The sequence below is a fragment of the Triturus cristatus genome, chromosome 4_2 (genome assembly GCF_964204655.1).
Source record: "Triturus cristatus chromosome 4_2, aTriCri1.1, whole genome shotgun sequence".
Classification (NCBI taxonomy): domain Eukaryota; kingdom Metazoa; phylum Chordata; class Amphibia; order Caudata; family Salamandridae; genus Triturus; species Triturus cristatus.
This window is the reverse complement of record NC_140586.1, coordinates 948,638,790-948,657,874: the sequence shown is the minus strand read 5'-3', so window position 1 is coordinate 948,657,874 and position 19,085 is coordinate 948,638,790. Positions and strand designations below refer to the sequence as shown.

At 42.7% G+C, this 19,085-nt stretch overlaps 1 long non-coding RNA gene across 1 annotated transcript in view; it reads right to left on the bottom strand.

Annotated features, from left to right (window-relative positions):
• Window positions 1-19,085, bottom strand: part of LOC146839060 (uncharacterized) — a 316,080-nt gene that overhangs the window by 62,009 nt on the left and 234,986 nt on the right. The window contains exon 5 of the long non-coding RNA XR_014960770.1: window positions 4,491-4,554. This is a non-coding gene — a long non-coding RNA (uncharacterized LOC146839060). The remainder of the gene's footprint in view (window positions 1-4,490; window positions 4,555-19,085) is intronic.

Here is a 19,085-nt window from a genome sequence, read left to right as displayed (position 1 = left end):
CCCCCACCACCATCCAACACTTTCCTTGAGGCAAGCACCTGTCGGAGTAGGAATAGTAATTTTGCCCCCACCACTATCAAGCTCTTTCCCTGTGGCAAGCACCTGTCGGAGTAGGAATAGTAAATTTGTCCCCAACACCATCCAACACTTACCCTGAGGCAAGCACCGGTCAGAGTAAGAATAGTAATTGTGCCTCCACCACTATCAAGCATTTTCCCAGAGGCAAGCACCTGTCGGAGTAGGAATAGTAATTTTACCCCACCACTATCCTGCAGTTTCTTTTGCATTTGTCGGAGTAGGAATAGTAAATTGGCTCCTTCAATATTTAGCATTTTTAACTTTGGAAAACACAGGAAGGAATAGCTTGTTATAAGTAGTTTGTTTGAATAAAAAAAATGGAGTTTGGCTATTACATTTGCAAATTTTTTTATCAATGTTCATTTTAAGGGTTTATTTCTGAAATATTTCAAAAATTTTAAAGTAGGTTTTACTTACATTGTTTATATTTTGAAGGACTGTGGCGTGAAGTGTGTTTTTATCACGTCTTTTTGAAATTTCGTAAAAGCTGTGAAAATAATTAAATGGTATATTATTAGCCAATTTAAGGATATGTTTTAGCTTTTGAGAGAACTACAGTTTTTAAGGGCAGACTTACTTGTGACTGTAGATGGCACTGTTTGAGTTGGCGAATTTCTGGGCAGGCAAATCGCGTGTAGTCTCTGTGGAAGTCAGCTTACCAGTGTTTTCAAAATGGTGGTCGGATGCTTATATACGTTTTTGAGACTTGATCGTTAATTTATTTGCAAATATGTTTTGTGCATATTTTTATTTGGATGTTTTTAACGTGTTCCATGCGTCGGACGGCCCCCGGCCGTCTGACGTCACGGTGGGCATGTGCGTCAGATGGCCATCAGATTTCCGCACGCGTAGAATCCGCCTGCACAGTGGGGACATTTGCGCCACAGCAAACAAAATGTGTAATTATTTTTAGCATTTTCAAAAATCTATGCTAAAAAAAATAAATATTTCTTGTCCGCCATTTTGGCGATGTTATGCTATGTTACCTGGGTATTTGTAGAGCGCACAGCTACTCAGCTGAGTGCCCTTGTGCAAGGTGAGTGTGACAGGTTGGTTTAGATAGGACAACGCGGGGCTATTGCTGGAACCAGATTTTTAGGGCCTTCCTGAAGGAGAGGCGATCGTGCATCTGTCTTAAGGTAAGCGGCATGCCGTTCCAGAGTTTGGCAACTTGCACCTGAAAAGATCGTCCTCCTATTCGAGAGCGGAGGAACGTAGAAAGCATAGTAGGACTTTCATTTAGGTGTAGGGTAAAATAGTGGTTTATTTGTTATGCAGCCGTTTATTGTCGTTTTATTTTGTTTAATGATATTGTTTAGCATTGTTTTTTTTGTTATGGTCAATTGTGTTAAGGTTTTTTTAGGTGTATACTTTAATAAAAATGTTATCCTATTTTTTAAGATTTGTATTTTATCAAATTGTTCGTTTTTTAAATAATATTGTGTTGCAAATGCTATTTTTTTAACTGCATTTTATTAACAATTAATCTAATTTTTAAAATATTAAATTCTCTATGTATTTTTAGGTTATTTTCGTTGCTTTTTTTAATGGTCGAAAATTTATATTAATAGTCGGGTATCAATTTTAATACTCTAGTATTTATTTTAAATACCCATGTATTAATACACTACCCCACCCAAACCCCCTATTTTCCCTGCATCCCGACCCAGAGGTAAGTAAATCTTAAATCGAAAAAAAGAAAAATGTATACGAGCATTAATTTTAACACTTTAGTATTACTTTTAATACTCAGGTATTCATTTTAAATACCCATGTTTTAATACACTACCCCACCCAAAACCCCTATTTTCCCTGCATCCCGTCTCAGGGGTTTATTATACTTTTTTTTAAAAAGCGCTGTAATGGTATGCGTTATAATGGAACTTTTACTGCATTAATACTATTTTGCGTTGTAATGGTATGCGTTGTAAAAACATGCAATGTAATTGTACTTGCGTAGTAAAATCCGCGTTGTAAAAGTCTATGTTGTAATGTCATATATTTGTGCTGCGTGCTCAGCGACAGTCACAGCTGCACGTGTGGGTGTGGTGGGTGTATTGTACATCACTCATTGTTGGGACGGCGACTGCGCGGCACTGGTGGCGGCCTTTATAATTTATTTGGGGACACTGAAACTGTCAGTGTCCCCAAATAAATTATAAAAGCCGCAACCACGGGCCACAAGTGACGCTGGCCGCCGCCCCCAAAACAGTGCCGCCTGGGACAGACCGCCCCCCATTAGCTACACCACTGTTGGGGAAATTCAGAGATCCACTGTTTAGAATGCACCTGTGTTTGTTGACTATTTTGCTTACTTTGTTGGATGCTACGTTGTAGGTAGTGATACATATTGGTCTATCCTCACGAGTTGTTTTTTTTAATGCAAGGAGACCTTCTCTATTGTTGTTTCTAGCCCTTTTCATTGCTTGAGAAATGATTTTGGAATGGTAGTTTTGTTCCTGTGATTTTGAGAACAGACCGTCTGCTTAATTCCTGTAGTCTTGTATTTCAGAGAAATTCCGTCTGAGTCTGAGGAACTGTCCAAACGGGAGGTTCTCCCTCAGGTGTCTAGGGTAAAAACTGTCAGAAACCAAAAGGCAGTTCTTAGCTGTAGGTTTAATGTGTGTGGTTGTTTTTAACTTACCGTTGTCAGAGATAACGTTCACATCTAAGAACACTAGTTCCTTGTTTGACAGCATATGTGTGAATTTGAGGAAATCGTTATGTCTGTTGAGCCAGGTCAGAAAAAGCCATGCTGTTTCTTCATTACCTTGCCAGATAATGAGAATATCATCGATATATTGCTTCCACATTTTTATGTGGGGTAGGTATGGATTTGTAGAGTTTAGGATCTCATGTTTTTCCAGGTGGTGGACATAAAGTCCTGCCACACTTAGAGCAAAGGTGCTTCCCATGCTGGTCCCGTGCTTCTGGAGGTCGAGAGTGTCCTCAAACTGGAAAATGTTTTTGGTTAATGCCCACTTGCAGCATTCCATCACTACATTGGTGGGATTCGGTATTCCCAGTCTATTTTGAATAACACGACTTCAATGATGTCTAAGGTTTCACAGTGTGTGAGGCTGGTGTATAGACTTTCAATGTCCAGACCCATTATGAGTTTTGTGTCTGGGTTGAATGATTTTTCTTGTAAGAGTCTTAATACATCTTTTGGACCTTTTAGATAAGTGTCCGTGTTTTGAATAATCGTTCTTAGGAAAGGATCTGCAAATTTTGACAGGGGTTATGATATTGAGCCGATTCCTGATACAATGGGTCATCCAGGAGGTTGAGTTATGTTCTTATGTATTTTTGGAATTGTATAAAAATACGGAATTTTAGGGGACTTGTTGATTAGAAAATCTGCTTCTTTCCTTGAAATCCAATTGTGGGTACGTGCTTCTTTAGTCATACTGGTGATATGGACTTCATGGGATGCTATGGGGTCCTGGGTGAGGCGCTCGTAATTTCGGGTGTCTTGAAGTAGTCATAGACATTCTGTCCAATATGCTTTCATTTTTTGTGTCACTATGGCTCCACCTTTGTCTGCTTGTTTAATGACCAGGTTCTTGTTGTCCGTCAGGTCTTTAATCACTAGTTTCTGTTCCTTTATTGTGTTGTGATATACTTTCATGCTGAGCGGGTCGATTTTGCCAATATCTTTAAGGACCGCATTCTTAAAAGCTTAAAGTTCTACTGGTATCGATGTGTTTGGTGGGGTAAAAGTGGATTACACTCTTAGTCCAGTATCATCTCTCATGTCCATTTCCGGCTGTTTGTTGGCAAAAAAGGCTTTTAGTTTAAGTTTTCTGATAAATTTGTTGATCTCACAGTGTAGTCTGAACTTGTCTAGTTTTTTTGTTGGAACAAAACCGAGTTCCTTTAAAAAAATCTCCATCTGTGGGGGTGTAAGCGTATAGTTTGTGAGGTTGACTGACAGACTGGTCATCTGGAGGGGCTGTATCCCTGTCACAGTTGAATATCCTCAGGAACGGCTTGTAGCTAAGAATGGTCCACCTCTTGATAGCCCCAAGCCAGAAGAGCCGTAAAGGCACTGGACAGTGAGATGATCAAGTGAGGGAAGGAAAGGAAGGGAACTGCAAGGAGGGAGACCTGCAATGACAACAAAACATAATCAAAACGTTCTTCTTTCCTACCACGCTAGTAGACCCCTTTCCAATTCTCAGGTACGTAATATATATATATGTAAGCATGTGCAATATACCGGTAAAGGAATAAAACAACACAAAGCAGTGTGAGGTTCCCATGGGATTCATTCCACAGTGTTTCCTTGAGAGAAGAAGGTGCGCTGTAACAAGATACATGAAAACATCTGAATCACAATACATCAGCAGGAACTACTTGCACCACCACCATGTTTATACAAGCACATTCTACACCGTACCACAACATACCCTTCTCAGACTCCTAAATGCTTCACAGGGAGACGAGGGTAGTCCGTACAGCTCACGTGAACCCCTGTTAATAAGAGTCAAAGAAAACAGCACGTCAATATATCAAATGGCACCCAGTAGATAGGAACATCAACAATAAAAGTAGAGCGAGGAACATTCAATTCATGCTCCTATTTCCCAGCTATATATATATTACCTACTGGCAGTCGCCAGTAGGTAGTTATAGTTAGAACCTATTTTCCATAGGCAATCCGCATCATTTTATTTGGAATAACGTTGGCGCCGATTGACGAATCTTCGTGAAATTTTCCAAACTTTTGGCCAGCTCCAGTCCGCTCCTAATCTGAAAATTTCACGGTGATTCATCAGGCGGGGGCCGAGAAAAAAGGGAGGTCCCAAAACGCATTTTCCCCATGAATTTCCCATAGGACATGTTGACGCAGCTACAGCCCGAACTGCTGAACGAAATTACACCAAATTTAGCAAAGAGGTAGTCCTCAGTTCAGACTCGTGCCTTTTGCTTAAATGATGTAAATCTGTTCAGTAGTTCCTGAGAAAATTAGAGTTAAAAAGATAGATATATCTGGGCGGAGCCTAACCACACATCTCATCATGAGATCTGATTGGCTGTCAGTACTTCATCCAAGAAGTGTTGGCAGCCATCCTGGGACCAATATACATGATAACACCTCATTAAATAGCATTGCAGTTAATAGAAGGTTTTAAGACTTTAATTACATTATAAATCATTTGTTGATGGTACCATACTCATTTTAGGAATTGTGGTGTGTTCTAAGGTGATTTTACCATGTGAAAAAGCCTTCTGCTGTGATATCATGTATCATGTTTGAGAGAAAACTATTTTCTCATGCTTTTCCCACAGAGGTTTGGAAGGTGATCTATAAGCTAAACTGAGAGCACATTTTCTGTAAATTCACATTATCTTTCTCAGTCATGTGAGAATGAAGTCTGACATTCTCAGTAAAACATGTACATCCAACAAGGGCAGAGACTATCAGTTGATTCCTTTGTGTTCTACTGCAGCTTCCCAGAGTATTCTAAAGAACAACTAGAGCGCTAACAGTCCTACTTATGACAAACGTATTGCACACCTGAAGCCATCTTGATTGGAATAAAGTGGTAACTCTTAAAACATTTAATTTAAAAAGGAACAAAATGAGGGGGTTCATTTTGCCATAGAAAGATTATTAGTGCTGCAGAAAGAAAAATTAGGGCACATTTTGAGTGACTTCTCAAATCCTCTTCTATTTCATTAAAAAATTCTGACATGCAGACTGAAACATGCACTTTCAATACCAGCAGCAGACTTCCCTGGTGAGCAGTAGCTTTACTACAGTGATCTAATGAGCAACTAGAATGCTAACATTCAGAATTTATGGAAAATGTGTGACACATCTGAATGCCTTCTTGATGGAACCAAAGTAAAAAACTGAAAGTATTTCCTACTGAGGAGACTGCAGTAAATGAGGAAATTAGGAAACTTCATAACAAATACATCTCCCAAGATGGCCACCAGAGACAAAAGAGCCCAAATGTAGCCTAAATATCACCCAGATGTAGCCCAAGTATAGCCCAATGACAGAATGTCCCAGAGTGTTCTAACGAACAACTAGAGCGCTAACAGTCTTACTTATGACAAAAGTATGGCTCACCTGAAGCGATCTTGATTGGAATAAACTGGTAACACTTAAAACATTTAATTTAAAAAGGAACAAAATGAGGGGTTCCTTTTGCCATAGAAATTATGATTAGTGCTGAAGAAAGAAAAATTAGGGCACATTTTGAGTGACTTCTCAAATCCTCTTCTATTTCATTAAAAAATTCTGATATGCAGATTGAAACTTGCACGTTTAATACCAGCAGCAGACTTCCGTGGTGAGCAGTAGCTTTACTACAGTGATCTAATGAGCAACTAGAGTGCTAACATTCAGAATTTATGGCAAATGTGTGACATATCTGAATACCTTTTTGATGGAATCAAAGTAAAAAACTGAAAGCATTTCCTACTGAGGAGACTGCAGTAAATGAGGAAATTAGGAAACTTCATAACAAATAAATCTCCCAAGATGGCCACCAGAGACAAAAGAGCCCACTAGCAGCACAAATATCACCCAGATGTAGCCCACATGTTGCCCAATGACAGAAGTGTGCAAAACACTTATTTTTTGTGTATTTGCAGTTTTATATAGTGCAGACTTGTCAGGTATTGGTGTGCTTTACATGAGCATTGGTTACATCACACAAGATCAAATTCATTTTGGTTGTAGACATGGGGAGATTAAGTGATTTGACCAGAATCACAGAATGTGGAGCTGAAGCAGAAACTCCAACCTGGTTCCCCGGTTGCAAAGTCTGCAGCTCTGGAAGTAACACCACATCCTCTCCCCTAGGTGCAACATTTAATCAAGTGGTCAACTGGATAAAAAAACATAAAGATTACAAATAATTTAAAAGTTCTTTGTCGCTATTTGAAAACTCAGAAAATATGTCCTCATTTTAGTTTTTTAGAGCACTAACCATAATTTTGATGCAAATAAGACCCTCTCATATATGTAATTTCTAAAGGAAATGCTCTAGGTATTACAGTTTTGATTACATCAAGATGACGTCAGGCGTTCCACACTTTTGTAATAAATATAGAATGTTAGCAATCTAGTTGTTCATTGGGATACTGTTGAGAGGCAGAGGCCAGGGGCACGGACTCTGAAAATTGAAGGCAGGTAGGAGAGTGCAGAGGCAACAATTTGACCACACTGGGCAGGCAGGAAGGGCAGTGGCAGCACAACAGACTATGGAGGGCAGTGGAAAGGGGGGCGGGGCAACAAACCAACAATACAGGACTGGCAAGAGAGGCTGTGGCAATATAATAGACCATTGTGGGCAGAAGGAAGAGGCAGGGATCATACAACCATACATGCCAACAGACCGGTTTCAGCCAGGAAACGTCCAATGTTTTTAAGCTCAAATGGGCTTTATTTGGTCTGTCTTCTGTCTACAATCTCCTCTTTTTCAATGTAACTCAAAGGGGAAAATCAATACCCCAGTTTTTTTTCAAAATCTCCCTCTTACCAAGTTCAAAATGTTCGCAAGTATGGTACATTGGATCATGGTAGGCAGGAGGAATTGGGGTAGGGACATGGGCTCGGATAACAGAGGACAGGAGGGACATGGAGAGGTGCACCAAACTGACCCTACAGGGCAGGCATCAGGGTTTGCAGCAGCACAATACACCACACAGGGCATGCAGGACGGGAGTGCAGCACAACAATCCATAGAAAGCAATAGGGAGGGAACAGGACCATGCACATGGACAACAGAGAATAGAGGGGAAAGAGGCAATGGTAGCTAGCTGACCATAATGGACAGACAGGAAGAGAAAGCTGCAGCATAACAGACCATAAAGGGCAGGAGGGACGGATCAGGGGCATTACAATGGAACAGACAAGCCAGGAGGTAGGGAATAGGGGTCTGCACATGGAAACAGAGGACTGGGGGCAAGGGGGCAGGGCAGGAGCAGCAAGATGACCATGGAGGTCAGGCAGGATGGGCACTAGAAACAAGACACACCATGGAGAGCAACAGTGAGACTATGATGGCATAAACACAGACCATGGAGGGAAGGTGGGAGGGGGTCAGGGGCAGCTAGCTGACCACACAGGGAAGGTGGGAGGGGCCATAGCAGCATAGAAGACCATGCATGGCAAGAGGGAGGGTTAGTGTCAGCACAATGGCTATGATGGGCAAGAAGGAGGGTGCAAGGGCATGCACAAAGGACCATGGAGGATAGAAGGGAGGGTCAGGACCTGGGCACAGACAAGAAAGTTCAGGGGAAGGGGCCTCACAACAGACCGCGCGGGGCAGGCAGGAGGAGCAGTTGCAGCACAACAGACCAGGGAGGGCAGAAGGGTGTGACAGTAAAATGGACCATGGAGGGCAGGAGGAAGGGGATAGGGGCATGGCATGTGGACAGGCAGGGTGGAGGTGGCAGGGACAGGTTACAGTCATCTGACAATGCTCGGCAGGTGGGAGGGGAGTGGCAGCTCAACAGAACACTCAGAATTGATAGGAGTGGCAGGTCCATGGAACATGGTGGGCAAAAAGGATGGAGCAGGGGCATGCACAAAGACATTGGAGGGCAGGGGGAAGGAGAATAGGGGCAGCAAGCTAAGCACAGAGGCTAAGCAGGAGGTCAATGATGGGCCATAGAATTGGGCAATGGAGGGCAGGAGGAGTGGATTGGTACATCATGCTAAATGAAGGGCAGTGGCAGCACTTCAGACCATGCATGGCAGGAGAGAGGAGGCTAGTCCATGGATTCAGACAACAGAGGATAGGGAGGAGGTGGATGGGGCACCAAGCTAACTGTTCAGAGAAGGTGGGTATTAGGAACTTTATTATTTTTAAAATGTGTGTCTGTGCGAACTACTTAAAATATGTACAAGTATGCAGCATAATCTCACTTTTATTCAGGAAGAAGAGGACGTTTGTGACTGTGACTCCGGGCTCACTTGGCAAAAAAACACCCCCTGACCCTCTACGCCCCATCGCAAAATGTAATGCCTGTGAAAAGGGTAGGTGGACGCAGTGTTATATAGAACATAATCCTGAGAGCACGATTGAAAATGAAAACTAGATATAGTATATGGTATAAACTATGCACCAAAAAGTATGATATAAGATAAACCGGGGCGTGAAATATAATATGCAATACATTGTGCGCAATGACAGATTCATTGGAGAGCGCGAGATAGCACAGGCACTAGCGCGTGCTATGCGATATGCGCCTTGGAGTGTAATATGCACAGGGCAGTGTTGTGTAACCTAACTAGTCTCTAAAGTTGTAATATAAAATATGTGCTGGGGAGTGTAACGTTGCATATGCACTGTGACAAAGATATGGATCCCAGATTGCAATATGTATGGCATAGCGCTGTGCGTTATAACATAGGCATCGAGGAAGGCACGCTAGATGGGGCAATATAACCCGTGCGAAGGCAAGTGTGGCATGACATATTCACGGGGTGGTGTTACAGTTCACATGGGCTAGACAGTGTCATAGCATACGCACTAGCTGGTGGAATACAACACAGAGGTGTGTGGCACTCGGCGGGCACTGGTGGGTGTAACACAGCATTGGGCTCAGCCAGGAGCACGCTGTGACTCTCAAGTGAGGTTCGTCTCCTTTCCAGAGAGTAAAATAAAAGAAGGTATTACACATCCGGCGGTGGATGTGTGTTTTATTAACCGTGAGGGGGGTTTCTTGCATAGTTTGGTTGAAATTTTGTCGAATCCCCTTTGAATGGCTTGGTGTGCGTGTGTATTAAATGTGCCCGTCAATAGCTACCCATGTTTGTATAAACAAACGACAAGGGTGTCTACTTGGAGAGTACCCACCGGCGGGGGCACAGGGATTAGGCACGGTAGGGCATCAGACACGTCAGAGCTTCACTAGCTGTGTAAATACATTCCACGTGGATTCATTGTATGCATAGTCGCCTTTTAACGAATATCACGCAAATCTTCATGGTGATAGGTACATACGGTTTGTCCAGCATGTCCTAGGTGTTTCTATAAATATATATTTTTTTAAATAATAAAAAACAAAGGCCGGCCCTGGGGCATGGGGTCCCCGGGGCCATAAGTGGCCTGAGGAGGGGGGCAATGCAGCCCCTCTCCTAAAGAATAAAAAAAAAAAAAAATCCCATGACCCGGCGGGTGGAGTCCCCAGGGCCGATTAAGGCCTTGGGAGGGCCAAATTAATTTGTTTCAACAAAAAACATTAGGGTGCAGGCCCTGGGGATGGGGTCCCCAGGGCCAATAAATTAGAAAAAGAAGGGGGGCCACACAGCCCTCCTTCTTAAAAAAAATTAAATAAATAAAAGACCAGCATCACGCCAGAGGCCATGCCCCCTCCTTGCAGCACTCTGCAAATGCGCCCCCTGGCCAGATGTAAGTTGGGGAATTAATTCCCCTTCAATACTGAGGGTCCCTGAGGGCCAACTAGCCCAACAGGTATCTCCAGTATGCGCCAGGGAGCTGCGTTGCAGACAGGTGTTCTGAGGCCACGCCCCTTTATACACCTCTATGCAACGCAGCTCTGTGGCGCTTACTGGAGGTACCTAGTGGGCTAGTTTGACCCTAGGGACCCTTAGGATTCAAGGGAACTTAATCTCTCAACTTAGAACAGCCACAGGGCGTGTTTACACAGTGGTGAAGGGAGGGGACGGGGCCTGAGGTGACGTGTGCAAACATGCCCTGTGGCGCGTTTTAAGTTGGGGAAATAATTCCCTTTCAATCCTGAGGGACCCTGGAGGCCAACTAGCCCACCAGGTGCTTCCAGTAAGCGCCACTGCTCTGCGTTGCAGAGAGGTGGTGCAGGCCATGCCCCTTTTTACACCTCTCTGCAATGGCGCTTACTGGACGTACCTAGTGGGCTATTTTGCCCCGAGGGACCCTCAGGATTCAAGGGGACTTAATCTCCCAACTTACAAAACGGCCACAGGGCGTGTTTACACATTGGGGAAGGGAGGTGACGGGGCCTGAGGTGACGTGTGCAAACATGCCCTATAGTGCGTTTTAAGTTGGGGAAATAATTCCCCTTCAATCCTGAGGGCCCCTGGGGGCTAACTAGCCCACCAGGTGCTTCCAGTAAGCACCATTGAGCTGCGTTGCAGAGAGGTGGTCCAGGCCGTGCCACTTTTTACAACTCTCTGCAACGCAGCTCTGTGGCGCTTACTGGAGGTACCTAGTGGGCTAGTTGGACCCTAGGACCCTCAGGATTCAAATGAACGTAATCTCCCAACTAAAAACGGCCACAGGGCATGTTTACACAGTGGTGAAGGGAGGGGACGGGGCCTGAGTTAACGTGTGCAAACACGCCCTGTGGCGCGTTTTAAGTTGGGGAACTAATTCCCCTTCAATCCTGAGGGACCCTGGGGGCCAACTGGCCCACCAGGTGCTTCCAGTAAGCGCCACTGCGCTGCGTTGCAGAGAGGTGGTCTAGGCCGTGCCCTATTTCACATCTCTCTGCAACGCAGCTCTGTGGCGCTTACTGGAGGTTCCTAGTGGTCTAGTTGGACCCTAGGGACCCTCAGGATTCAAGGGGACTTAATCTCCCAACTTAAAACGGCCACAGGGCGTGTTTACACAGTGGGGAAGGGAGGGGACTGGGCCTGAGGTGACGTGTGCAAACACGTCCTGTGGTGCATTTTAAGAGGTAGTTTTAATCCCCTGCCCTATTATATACTAGGAGCTTACAGAGGAGGTCATACTAATCACAGGGGGACCCCAACGCATAGTGTTCCCTAGTGTATGTAGGTGTTTTCACTGTATTCTGAGTGTCTTTTAACATAGCACTGGCTCTAGGACTGGTTAGTCAGACTCAGTTACCACCAGTATCCGTCTGAAAAAGTTGAGGGTACAGGATGATTTTGCAACAAGGCTTCTTTCTGCTCTTCTGTTTGTCATTTCTGCATGTTATCCTTCTTCCTGGACTTGTCTTCGTCTTTGAGGACTTCTGTTGCTTCTTTCTGCATTTCTTTTTTTTCTTACTGTGCTTTTTTCTATTTTCTTCACATGTCCTATCTCTGTAGGCATAGTTAGAAATTAGCATTTAAAAAACCTTGGAAATTCACTGAAAAAACCATAGGTTTCAGGCACTTTATAGTTAGGAATTAGAATTTTAAAAAAACATAGAAATTCACTGAAAAAACCATAGGTTTCAGGGGCGTTATAGTTAGCTGGACTTTTCACTCGTACAAAACCATTGAAATTCCCCCGTTATAGTTAGTTCAGCTAACTATAACTCGCGCGCCCGCAATGCACTGCTGATAACGTCACATATTACATCACTGATGACATGGTCAGTGACATCCCTCATGACATCAGTCATGACATCTCAAATGACATCACTGATGACATCACTGATGATATCATCCTTGTGATAGAGTGGCAGACCTCCTCTCACCCTAATATAACCTTTGATACACACATTCAAAAATAGAAACTAAAAATGTCAAAACAATGGACATACCAATACCAGTTACAACACCTATTCAGTAATTCTAAGATCCACATACACATCCACTCATTCACCAACAGTCCTATACAGTCACTCATACATGTACTCACTCATCATATGTACTCATACACCTATACATCCTGTTACATAACGCCACTCATCCAGAGTTACTCACACACATAGTCACTCATGTTAATAAAGAATCAAACATCCATTTACTTGCATATACAGTTATACACACACCACCACACTTACTTCTACAGAAACTTACACATACTTAGTCTTTTAAACAATCACTTATAGAAACACATACTTATTCATACAGGAACTCTTTCAATCTCTCACTCTCAGACATACTCACTTATATACACCAATAGTCACATATACTAGTTTAAAACATATGTAGTTACTCATAAAGACACTATTGAGACAGTCATTCACTCACTAACAAAGCCATGCACACACTCATCCACCCATACAGTCCTGCACACATGCTGTCTTCAACACATACAAACAGTGAGTCACTCATTCATGCACCTATGCACTACGTAATACCCCGCACCGAACCATACAGACACTCGAACACTCATACTGATACTCAAAAGACCAACTAATAACCTATATAAACACTCATGTAGCTACTCACCAACCCATGCAGCCTCTTATACACAAAGTGAGAGACTGATACAGATATTTACATATTTAAACATTACTCACTAAGCCATATATTCACTAAGATACACTTAATCAGTCAGTTATACAATCAATTTTTTAAAAACAAATCATCCATTTAGACACTTATATACCCATTTATTCTTCCATCGACCTTGAGATATACATATATAAAACATATGTAATTTTCAGAAAAACACACATTCACTGGATGATGTCATCAGTGATGTCATTTGAGATGCCATCAGTGATGTCATGAGTGATGTCACTGACCATGTCATGAGTGATGTAATATGTGACGTCATCAGCAGTGCATTGCGGGCGCGCGAGTTATAGTTAGCTGAACTAACTATAACGGGGGAATTTCAATGGTTTTGTACGAGTGAAAAGTCCAGCTAACTATAACGCCCCTGAAACCTATGTTTTTTTCAGTGAATTTCTAAGGTTTTTTTAAATGCTAATTCCTAACTATAACGTGCCTGAAACCTATGGATTTGTCAGTGAATATATATATATATATACACCTTGCATGCAAGGCTCTATGATCCAAAGAACTACAGGACATAGAAGTCCCGACCTGTAGCTGTAATCATTAATATCCTTTATGAACGATCATTACCCGGTCTCTGTGTGTTCCTCAAACAAAGAGTACAGCTGATTTGAGAACGGGAAGCAGAATGGAGGAAAGTCCTCATATGAGGCAGACACAGCGTTCCAATACGCAAGCACAAACAAGAGGCATGACCTTGACGGATGTCCTGAGAGTTCAACATGCACCAAAGTAGGACGGAAATACTCGGTGAGCGGTGCAGAGCACCCTTACCTCACCGGAGCAGGATCGAAGGCGTTCTTCCTTCACGGAGAAACAACGAAGGAATTTCCAACACCGTACCATAGTCCGTCCTTCATTTTCTAGGCGTTCTTCAGCACGCCACGTCGATTTCCGGAGGCTCATGGGAATCGTAGTTCTAGTTCCTTCCGTGTTCCCTGTAACTTTACAGGGATTGGTTTCGTTATGCGCTGTACTTTCAGGACTCGTTCAGGTGATTCGCAACTATCCCAGAAGTTATAGGATGATGGAGGGCCCTGCGCTACAGGGGGTCCATAGAAAAAAGGCATCAGAAACATGGGAGGGGGGCTTGGTGTGGTCCCCAGTTTCTGGGGCCCCTGTAATTTGCCTTGATAGTTGGACCCGCTGTTCATACTAGACCCAGAGCTATTCGAACCTGTGTCAGATGTGTCTCCATCTGTGTTGTACCCTGCGTTTCTGCCTGATGGAACGTAGTCATCCCGGATATAGGGGCATACCCTTTTGTGGCTGAATCTGCTTGTGTCCTTTTTCAGTTTGGTGAATTTGCTTTGTTTTAATGATGTCTCAAAATTGTTGCGTGTCTGGTTCAGTTCAAGTCTTTTTTTGAGGGAACTGACCTACTGGTAGCTCTTCAAGCATACTTCAATGGTTTGGATTTCAGTTGTTAGTTCTTAGGAGAGACGTGTCGCTGTCTTTATTATCAGAATACGCCATTTCTAGTGCAGTGCCACAAGATTGAAAGACCAATCTTTTTTGAAGATTTTGTCGTGTTGAAAAATAAATGGTTCATTTTTTACAATGAGTCCCTGTGGGGCTGCATTAGCCCTCAGTTATTCTGTCATCATTACCCCATGTAATGCGGTCTTGATCTGGGTTCGCCTCAGTGTGTTCAATTCATCCCAGTCTGTGATATCTGTATTAGGTTCTTGATTGCTCAAACCTTCAAAGGGGGAGATGGTTGCTAGGATCCCTTCTACTTCATCCTTTGAGAGAGTGAGGCTAGTGATTTCCGTCATGTTTGTGAATGTCTGAGTGTGAGGGTCTTTCCCCTGACAGTTTCAAATGAAGAGAAAAGGTAGACAAAAGGAACTTTCCTTTTATGAGTTAACCAAACGTTTATCAAAGCTCCCACAGTAGTGCGCTGTCTGTAATACTCGTCAAAAGGGGGGAGACAGAGGTCAGGGAAACAGAGGACTCGGCCTCCTATATTGACCTATATCAAACAAAGAGTGTCCAACTGTATAGATTGGAATATCTTTCCACCCTTAAGTATGGAAAACAGACCATTTTCTTAAAATAAATATGGGAGGAGTCTTAGAGACATAATAGTCCTAAGAAGACCACGCAATAGGGAAACCTCTGTCATATCCCAAAGATTTCTCTCCCCCCTCACAGGCCACCACCCATGCGGGGACTGCAGTGTCTGCCACCTGACGAAAAAACAAGTTTTTGACTTTCAACAACAACACAACCTGGGAACAAAGACAATTTACCAACTGTAACTCAAAAGGTGTGGTATATTTGATCACTTGCCCTTGTCAAATCCACTACATTGGGATGGCAAAATGATCTATAAAGAGGCGAATCTGCGAAGAACGCAGCAATATGAGATGTGACCGGGCGACTACAAAATTGTCTGTACATTTTATGGAGAAAAAACATACAGTACAAGACTTCAACTGCACAGTCCTTGTACAAATCCATACTGACAAGCTGTATGAAAAAGAACAACGTTGGATGTTCAGATTGCAAACTCATTCCAAGGTGCTGAATGACAATATACCCTGGAGTCAATTTATCTAAATGTTCCTGCTACCTTGAATGGATCTTTACCCCATATACAACCTATTTTTTAATTTTTACATATTTTCCTGTTGGGTCCCCAATCTAAAACTTCGGTAGAAGTTATCCACCTGTTTGCCTATTTTTAACAATAATAGGTTTTAACATCATACATTACAGGAAGGGTAAACTCACTCCCCTTTAACATTGACTGTGAGATATGAGAATATCCCTTTTTTCTGAATAAATGATAAATAGAAAAAGAAAATTTAATTTTTCCCAAAACCGTTCCTATAAACCACCTTATATGCACCCTCCCTGACAATGTGTCAATAATATCTATGAGGAGTATGTCTATAGAGGGAGATTTTTCAATGAATATCCTTGTCTCCTTTCCCCTTTTTTCGTGTAATTTTGTATTCCTTTCATTCGATTTTTTCACTCCAAGTTTAATGAACACGTCCATTTTGGAATCTGTCAACCTTCGCCTCAAATATGTAAATAAAGAGTGGCCCGAGGATCCAGGAAGTAGTTCCATCACAAGTGGCCATTTTGGAGAATTTAGCATTCTAGCCTTTTCCTAACACGAGGACGCCTGCACAACGTTCTGTTCCGCTGTCATAAGCAAACAGTCTCCCGTACTCCACTGAGATCATCGGAGCTGCGGGAAGGCTACTTTTCATTGAAAGGGAGAAGCTTTGATGATGTATGTACGGCTTAGCCAATTTACCCTTGATGGCTATCAAGGTTCTTTTCTTCCCTTTTTCCTGACCTGATTATGGCATAAACACATGTAGGTTAAATATTTTCACTACACAGACCCATCTATATGTAACAATGTGACCGTTGGGACTTTACTACGTTCCCCCTACACGAAGTAGAGGAGATAGAAATGTTAGGATTTCAGCTAAAGGCTCAAAAGGAAAACTTGTCTACAGGGATTCTCTGTTATGTTAAATAAATGTATACAGCGCACGTATACCCTCAGGTGTCTTGGCACTTCCAGTGCTGCATACTGTGCTATGGACTACTGCTTCTAAAAGAGCCAAGTCTTCAGCTGTTTTCTGAACTCAAGAAGGGAGGGAATTTTTCTAAGATATAGCGGAAGGGAGTTGCATTCCTTGATAGTATTGTCATTGAAACTCCTTCTCCCCAGTTCATCTTTTTGATCCTGACCGCCGGCATCAGATTGGCATTGGCCGAACGCAAAGGTCTATTAGAGGAGTACCATCTAAAGAGGTCCCCTAGAAATGTTGGCCCTTCTTTGTGCAGTGCCTTATGGGCAATGCAGAGTGCCTTAAACGTTACCCGCTGACCGACTGGCAGCCAGTGAAGGTCTCAAATTGCTGATCTAACAGACTGATGTTTAGGTATATCCAAAATCAGTCTTGCAGCAGCGTTTTGTATTGCTTGTAACTTCCTGAGGAGAGTAGATTGCACATTGATGTATAATCCATTGCAGTAATCAAGTTTAGACAAGACTAAAGAGGTTACAACCAGCTTTCTGGAGGATTTCTTATAGTCTTGATCGTGAAGAACGAAGAAGACACGACATTGGAAACTTGAGCTTTAAAGCTAAGTTTCTCATCTATGATAACCCCAAGGTTCTTAGCTTTATCCACAGGGGTAGGGGGAGGGCCAAGATTATCTGGCCAACAAGCTGGGGACCAAGGTGGAAAAAGGTTTCCAAACATGATCACCTCTGTTTTGCTTGAGTTTAATTTCAAGCGATGAGTACTCATGCAGTGACTCAGGGTGAGCATACAGTCATGGAGTTTTAGAGAGTGATTGATGTCCTTATCCAGTTTTAGGCCACTTACTACCGCAAGTTCTTCTCTTCCCTCTCTCTTAAACAACATTACCAACATGTGGCTTACGCACAATAACTTTTTTCTGTTGGGAGACTTTAATTTTTGGGCAGAAGGAGGCTTGTCTGCAGCGTATAAGGAGTTACTCAGTACCTGCAAAACTATCAGCCTCCAACAGCAGGTCCATGGCCCCACACACATAGCTGGCCATATGCTGGACCTCATTTTCTCCGCAGAGGATCTAACCTCGGTAGGGGAAATTACCCCCCTTTGCTGGACTGATCATTCACTGATTACCTTCTACCTGTAGGTTGTTAAGAACTGCTCCCTTGGAAAGTCAGCAGTACACTCAGTAGAAAGCATAGCATGGCACAAACATTCTAATATTAAATCCAAACATTTCGTTAACAAAACACGCTTCTCTCCGGTAGTCTCTATTGAAGTGAACTATCATAGATTTGAAGGGGAAATTTTAAAAACCTTAGATGAAACTATACCTCTGTGTACCTTATAAACCCGAAAAAAGGTGTCAGCCCCTTGGTATGATCTTACTTTAAGAGATGCCAAACTAAAGTGTAGGCAACTAGAGAGGAAATGGAGGCGCCATTATCTTAAGGAAGATAAGACCAATCTAAAAATGCGCTAAATGAATACAAAAACAAGTTAAGGAAAGCAAAAACTAATTATTATTGTGAGCTGATTACTGTCGCCCCTAATAAAGCAAGGAAAACATTTGTAATACTTAAAGAATTGACTAATCCAACTTGTTTTAAGAGAAAGATTATACCCTCGCAGAAATGATGTGATGATCTGTCGGAATACTTTGAAAGCAAGATCAAAATAATTTTAGATGGGATTGACAAACCTACAGCATTAAAGCACGCTATCTCACACACTTATAGTTCTGCTCAAAGTCTGGCCCGATGTTAAACTGGCTAAAATCCTATCTGTTCAGCCGCTGTCAGGCAGTATCTCTCCCCCCTTTTCTATCCAAATTTAGAATGACAACCAACCCTCAGCCCTATTCTACTTAATATTTATATCGCCTTATCTCTCTTATCAAGTCCCACAAGTTAAAGCTGATTAATTATGCAGGCGATACCCCGCTAATTCTGTCATTGAGCAATGACAAGGAGGACACCCAAGGCAACTTTCAGGCATGCATTCTTGACATCTTTGACTGGATGAATGCAAATTCACTTAAGATGAGTGGAAGCCAAACTGAACTACTTTGTTGCTCATCCAATAAAATCCTGGTATCTCTATCCTCTAACTTCTGGCCTCTACCCACGGAATTGCCATTGGGCAACCCAGCAGAGGTACGAAACTTAGGTGTAATGATAGATGAAGGTCTGTCTATGGGAAAAAAAAGTGAACGGACTTACAGGGACTTGTTTCGCGCTGATCCGGGCCCTTGGGAAGCTATATCCTCTGCTTGACCTGCCAGCCAGATCACTGATCTCCAGAGGCGTAATACTGAG